Source organism: Hemicordylus capensis, chromosome 3, assembly GCF_027244095.1.
Source record: "Hemicordylus capensis ecotype Gifberg chromosome 3, rHemCap1.1.pri, whole genome shotgun sequence".
NCBI classification, from domain to species: Eukaryota; Metazoa; Chordata; class Lepidosauria; order Squamata; family Cordylidae; genus Hemicordylus; species Hemicordylus capensis.
In genome coordinates, this window is record NC_069659.1 from 102,515,588 (window position 1) to 102,522,514 (window position 6,927).

The window sequence follows — 6,927 nt, forward strand, 5'->3', positions numbered from 1 at the left end:
TGTACTTAGGGTTGCATCATCTGGCGAGGCTTTTAAAAAAATTGTCAGTAGAGGAGGCAATGAGCTGCAATCTATTCTATATTTTGAACCAGAAGAATTTGTGTGAAATAAAGTCATACTTCCCAGTGACCCAGACACACTGTACCAAATTTTGCATACTTCTGAAATTAGTTGAACGAACTATTTTTTACACAAATATGTTTGGTGAAAGGTTTTTGTTTTTGGGAAAAAATATTAATATAATACTTCTTGATTACCTACAGGTACCAAATGCTGCATGAACAATCCTGCCACTTAAAATTAGACGAATGCACTACTCTTTAGACCAGAATATGCTGGGGGAAAGGTTTTAATTTTATTTTTTTGTATTTTTAGAAAAAAAATTCTGAATATAATCATATTTTATCTGTTATTATTCTCAACAGATTTTTAACACTCAGTAATCAGATCAATAATTTCAAAATGACATTATGCTCAAGTGAAGCAGAAGATCATTCTCAGATTCAAATGTATTATGATTCACATTTTCTAATTATTTAGTAAAATGAACAATGTCCAGGGCTTGCTGAAGAACTAGGATGGATTGGCTTCTGCAAAGGAAAGTCTTGCCTCACTAACCTTTTGGAGTTCTTTGAGAGTGTCAGCAGGCATATGGATAAAGGGTTGACATAGCATACTTGGACTTCCAAAAAGGTTTTGATAAAGTTCCCCACCAAAGACTCTTGAATAAACTTAGCAGTCATGGGAAAAGGGGACAGGTTCATGTGTAGATTGGTAACTGGTTGAAGGACAGGAAACAGAGGGTAGGGATAAAAGGACAGTTTTCACAATGGAGGTAGGTAGGAAGAAGGGTCCCCCAGGGATCTCTACTGGGACCAGTGCTCTTTAACTTGTTCAAAAAAGATTAAGAAGTTGGGGTGACCAGCGAATTGGCCTAATTTGCAGATGACACTAAAATATTTAGGGTAGTGAAATCCACAATGGATTGTGAGGAACTAAAAAAAAATCTCTCCAGATGGGAAGTGGGCAACAAAATGACAAATGTGGCTCAATGTTGGCAAGTGTAAAGTGATGCACATTGGGGCAAAAAACACCAACTTCACATATATGCTGATGGGATTTGAACTGTTGGTGATTGACCAGGAGAGAGATCTTGGGGTTGTGGTGGACAGCTCATTGAAAGTATCATTTCAGTGTGTGGCAGCTGTGAAAAAGGCTAATTCCTTGCTAGGAATCATTAGGAAGGGAATTGAAAATAAAAATGCTATTATTATAATGCCATTAAACAAATCTATGGTGTGGCCACATGTGGAGTACTGCTTACAGCTTTAGTCACCGTATCTTAAGAAGGATATTATAGAACTGGAAAAGGTGGGCAACCAAAATGATCAGGGGCCTGGAGCACCTTCCTTATGAGGCTAGGCTACATCATCTAGGGCTCTTTACCTTGAAAAAGAGATGACTTAGGGGAGACATGATCGAGGTGTATAAAATTATGCATGGAGTGGAGAGGGTGGACAGAGAGAAATTTTTCTCCCTCTCTCACAACACTAGAACCAGAGGTCACCCCATAGAACAAGGTTGGGAAATTTAGGTCCGACAAGAGGAAGTACTTTTTCACACAGTGCATAATTAATCTCTGGAATTTTTTGCCATGGGATGTGGTAATGGCCACCAGCTTTGAAGGCTTTAAAAGGGGCTTAGACAGATTCATGGTAGACAGGTTTATCAATGGTTATTAGTCTGGTGGCTGTGGGCCACCTCCAGCCTCAGAGGCATGATGCCTCTCAATACCAGTTAACGGGAACAGCAGCAGGAGAGAGGGCATGCGCATACCTCTTGCCTTTGGTCTCGCCAGAGGCATCTGGTGGGCCACTGTGTGAAACAGGATGCTGGAATAGATAGGCCTTGTGCCTGATCCAGCAGGGCTGTTCTTAAGTTGAAATACTACACATTTCATACCTTTTACTTCCCTTTTGCAAGAATAATAATAATAATAATAATAATAATAATAATAATAATAATGCGAAACTATTCAACACCAATGAAACAAAGCAGGCCTACAAGAAAGAACAAGTCAAGAACCGAGCAGAAAAATAGAAAAATAAGCCACTGCATGGTCAATATTTGCACAATATAAGTGGAAAATCAGACATCACCAAGACCTGGCAATGGCTTAAGAATGGCAATTTGAAGAAAGAAACAGAGGGTTTAATACTGGCTGCACAAGAACAGGCACTAAGAACAAATGCAATAAGAGCAAAAGTCGAAAAATCAACCACAAACAGCAAGTGCCGCCTTTGTAAAGAAGCAGATGAAACCGTGGACCACCTAATCAGCTGTTGTAAAAAGATCGCACAGACTGACTACAAACAAAGGCATGACGAAGTAGCAGGGATGATACACTGGAACATCTGTAAAAAATACCAGCTACCTGTAGCCAAAAATTGGTGGGACCATAAAATTGAAAAAGTTGAAGAAAATGAAGATGTAAAAATATTATGGGACTTCCGACTACAAACAGACAAACATCTGCCACACAATACACCAGATATAACTGTAGTCGAGAAGAAAGAAAAACAAGTCAAAATAATCGACATAGCAATACCAGGGGATAGCAGAATAGAAGAAAAAGAAATAGAAAAAATCACCAAATACAAAGATCTACAAATTGAAATTGAAAGGCTATGGCAGAAAAAGACCAAAATAATCCCAGTGGTAATTGGCGCCCTGGGTGCAGTTCCAAAAGACCTTGAAGAGCACCTCAACACCATAGGGGCCACAGAAATCACCATCAGCCAATTACAAAAAGCAGCTTCACTGGGAACAGCCTATATTCTGCAACGATATCTATAACAATTGACAATAAAATTCTGGCATCCCAGGTCCTTGGGAAGGACTTGATGTCTGGATAAAACAAATCAGTCAATAACACCTGTCTGACTGTGTAAAATAATAATAATAAGTTATGTTACATATATTACATTTCTTGAACTTTCCTATAAGTATAATCTATGCAGAATGAGGTCGATGGGCCTTACCTACTAGTTTTATATAACATCCTTACCCTTCTGAAAAAATATCGACAGGAGAGGGCTGCACATGGTGACTAAGAGCATGGTAACAGCACAACGGTATGCATGCAAGGATGGCATCAAGGGATGGCCAAGTTAGATACTGGCTGATGTCCCATCATGGTGGCTCACTCACTCCTGAGACCCCAGCACCAATATGGATGACACTGGGAGAAGGAGTGCCATTGCCAGTGTTGTATCTGCAAATTCAGAAGTGCAGGCGCCATGGCCATGCTCACCCCAACAGCCAGAAAAGCTGAGAAGTACCAGCTCTCTGTCCCTGTGCATCCCCCCCTCCACTACATCCCTGGGTGTCACAAGTCTCTTGTCCCACTGCTGCCTTCTCCTGCATGTCTCCCCATCTGTAAATGGGAATGCCATTGATGAGGAAGAGTGAGAGGAGATAGGAGGCAGGGGTACCGCCTAGTCTCTTGTCCCACGGCTGCCTTCTGTTTGCCTGCCTGCCTCCTCCTCTGCATGGGAATTTGCAGATGAGGCAGGAGGGAGAAGGCAGCCGTGGGACAAGAGACTTGGAGGTACCTCTCTCCCACCCTTCTTCTAGAGGAAGGGCCTTCCTCCCAGAGCCCCCTGCAATGACTCACTGGCTTCAGGCAGGGGTGGGCAATCTTGGCTCTTCAGCTGTTGTTGAACTACAACTCCCATTATCTCCAGCCACAATAAATTGTAGCCAGCAATGATGAGAGTGTAGTTCAACAACTGGAGGGCCAAAGCTGCCCATCGCTTGCCTAGAGGGAGGGAAGGAGGAACCATTGTCAAGTGACTTGGCAGTGGCTGGCTTCTGCTACTTGGTGAACTCAGGCAGTGCTTTCTCCTACCTTCTAGGGTGAGGAGGAAGAACTTCTGTCACCACCACCATATCCCACTGACTCCCCTCCCCACCAATTTGTCGAGGAGAAGAGTGGGAGGACCTGTCACCCACTCCTGATGACTAGTCCACTCTCCATTGAAGTAACCTTGGGGAAATGCATGGGGGGCAGTGCAGGGCTTTGTCCTAGGACTCCCTACAACTTGGTGTTGCCCCTGCATGTCTGTCTACTCAAAATAAATTCCCAACAAGTTCAGTGAGACTTACTCTCTAACAAGTGGGTATAGGATTATTCTCATATGGCAGTATGACTGGATGGCTGAACTCAGTGGAACTTACTTGTGATTTTAATTCACAGGATCAGGTTGCATATGAGCTTGTATTGGAGCAATGTACCTTGTACCAATGCATCGAATGACTCCTCTATCTGTGCAGCAAACGCAGGCTACACAACTAAGCACATTTGTTTAGGAAAAAGCCTCTTTGATGATATTTAGTTTTAATTTTAATTTCAATCTGCTTTTAATTGGGTTTTGGTTGTAATTTCAATCTGCCTTTAATTGGTTTTTTTATTTTAATTGTTATGCATTTTTCATTTTAGTGTAAGCCATCCTGAGCCACTTTAGGAAGGGTGGAATATCAAACAAACAAGCAAACAGACTAGTAGGACCTGAGGATCAGGCTGTAAGTCAGCCTAGTTACAATTGTGCTGCTGCTGCGATGCAGCACATCTATGCAAAGCATGAGATGGCATGCAAGTGGGTAGAGACAACACAAGGTGCAAGGGAGACAGAAAAGTGGTGAGGCTAGTTGGCATTCCATCCACAGTGCAGGGCTCGGATCTCACACAGGAAGCTGCGTTATGCTGGGTCAGACCATTGGTCTGTCTAGCTCAGTGCTACTACACTTACTGGCAGCAGCTCTGTAAAGAACCCAGTCTCAGCCAGCTAACTCACGAGGGAGGATTTTGGCAAGTCATCCCTCTCTCTGAGCTATGCAGATGACTGGGGTTTTAACCTTTAACTTTTAAGGCAATAAATTAAAGAAAGAAAAAGGAAAACTCTGGGAAGACAGAGGTTCTGGTAGCTTACTGCTGCCACCAAGCACTCTAAACTTTCAGAGACTGGACTGCTGGACTAGAGTGCTTTAGTCCAGGGTCTCTCTTGAACTCATTATTGGGCTAATATAAAAACCTGTCCCCCAAGTGTTTGCCTGCACGTAGAGCTACTGATAGCTGAGCTGAGCTCTTAGAGACACTGTGCACTAGTGGTCTCCCTCCGCCTGCGTTAATAACCAACTCTGAGAGGCTTGTGGGGGGGAAAGAACAAAAACAGTTTATTCAATACTACAGACTGGTTCATCTGGGGCTAAGCTTTTTAGATGCACTTAAAAATGTTTAGGTTGGTTGCAAGAATGTTTCAGTGTGGTGTAGTGGTTAGAGTGCTAGACTAGGACCAGGGAGACCCAAGTTCAAATCCCCATTCAGCCATGATACTTGCTGGGTGACTCTAGGCCAGTCACTTCTCTCTCAGCCTAACCTACTTCACAGGGTTGTTGTGAGGAGAAACCCAAGTATGTAGTATACCGCTCTGGGCTCCTTGGAGGAAGAGTGGGATATAAAATGTAATAAATAAACAAATGAAGAAATAAATGCAAAGCACACAGAAAAGAAATATAATTCCTAATGCAAAGTCTGACTAAACATACTTTCCCCTATGCTAGATTCCGAAGCCTCCAAAGCCTGAAAACTCATAAATCCTGATGAGGTCAAACCTCCTGCAATCCTGTCTCAAGGATCTGCAGAGTCACCATGTGGGAGCAAACTCCATGCTGGATTCCCTGCCCAAGTTAGCTGGCTGGGACCGGGTTCATTACAGGCTCTTCAAAGTTTCAACCAGGAGCCCAGCCCTACCAGGAGAGGCCAGGGAGTGAACCTGGGATCTTCAGCATGCAAAGCAGATCCTCTACCACGGAGCTATGGCCCTATCCCCTTAGGGAGAATATCTTACAGCAGACAGTGCTGACATTCAGTAGCCCATCCAAATGCAAACCAGGGCAGGCACTGCTTAGCAAAGGGGACAATTCATGCTCACAACCACAAGACCAGCTCGCCTTCCACTTGTGCAAGGCATATTCTCCACAAATATAAGTGTTAACTCAAAAAATAAAACTAAAAGTAGTGGATACCCCCTATAAGATAAAAAGCACAAAAGTTCCCTTCTACCCAAACAAGTGAGAGGAATATAAAGACCCCCCAAGCACACAACACAACATACATAATACCCCCTTGAACAGAGTTTTCTGCAGTCTACACCCTCTTTGGGGGAGGCACAGGCAAACAACAGAACAGTACCCACACCACTGCAAAGGGACCATACACAAAGAAAGGATAGGATAGCAAGGAGGCAGACAGAAGGATAGGATACTGATCAGCTTGCACAGGTGTAAGCAGTCGTGCAGTGGCAAATATCTTTAAGGGAGCATAAGTGCCTGAGACACTTCAATCTGCAGCTTGCTCCGAGTCCTATCCATGTTTATTCAGAAGTATCATTATGTTCAACAAAGCTTGCTTTCAGGTAAGTGTGCATAGGATTGCAATTTCACCTCTGCTTTAGACACAATGCCACTTTGGACCAGGCAGTACTCACTCCCTCAGACTGAAAAGTCCTATATAATGGGTAGGAGAACAGGAAGCAACACAAACAAACAGCTGTAGGTATGGTTGGCATTGACCAAGAAACAGATCTTGCTGAAAGCATTCCCTTCTGTCCTCTCAGAGTTTCTGATCTGTATTGGAGCCTGCCCTCCTTACCAGGTCAGTGCTGGCAGATTTTTAATTTCATCCATGGGTAGTATCAGCAATTTAAAAGTAGCTTAGACATAAATCCTTCAGCTATGCTTTGCAGATTAAGTTAGGTGGCATACACTTGACAAATAAAATAGCTCATTTTTGAATGAATTACTTCAACGATTAGCCTAATATGTTCAGAATTGTGAATTACTTATTTACTGCCCAATTCTCAGGAA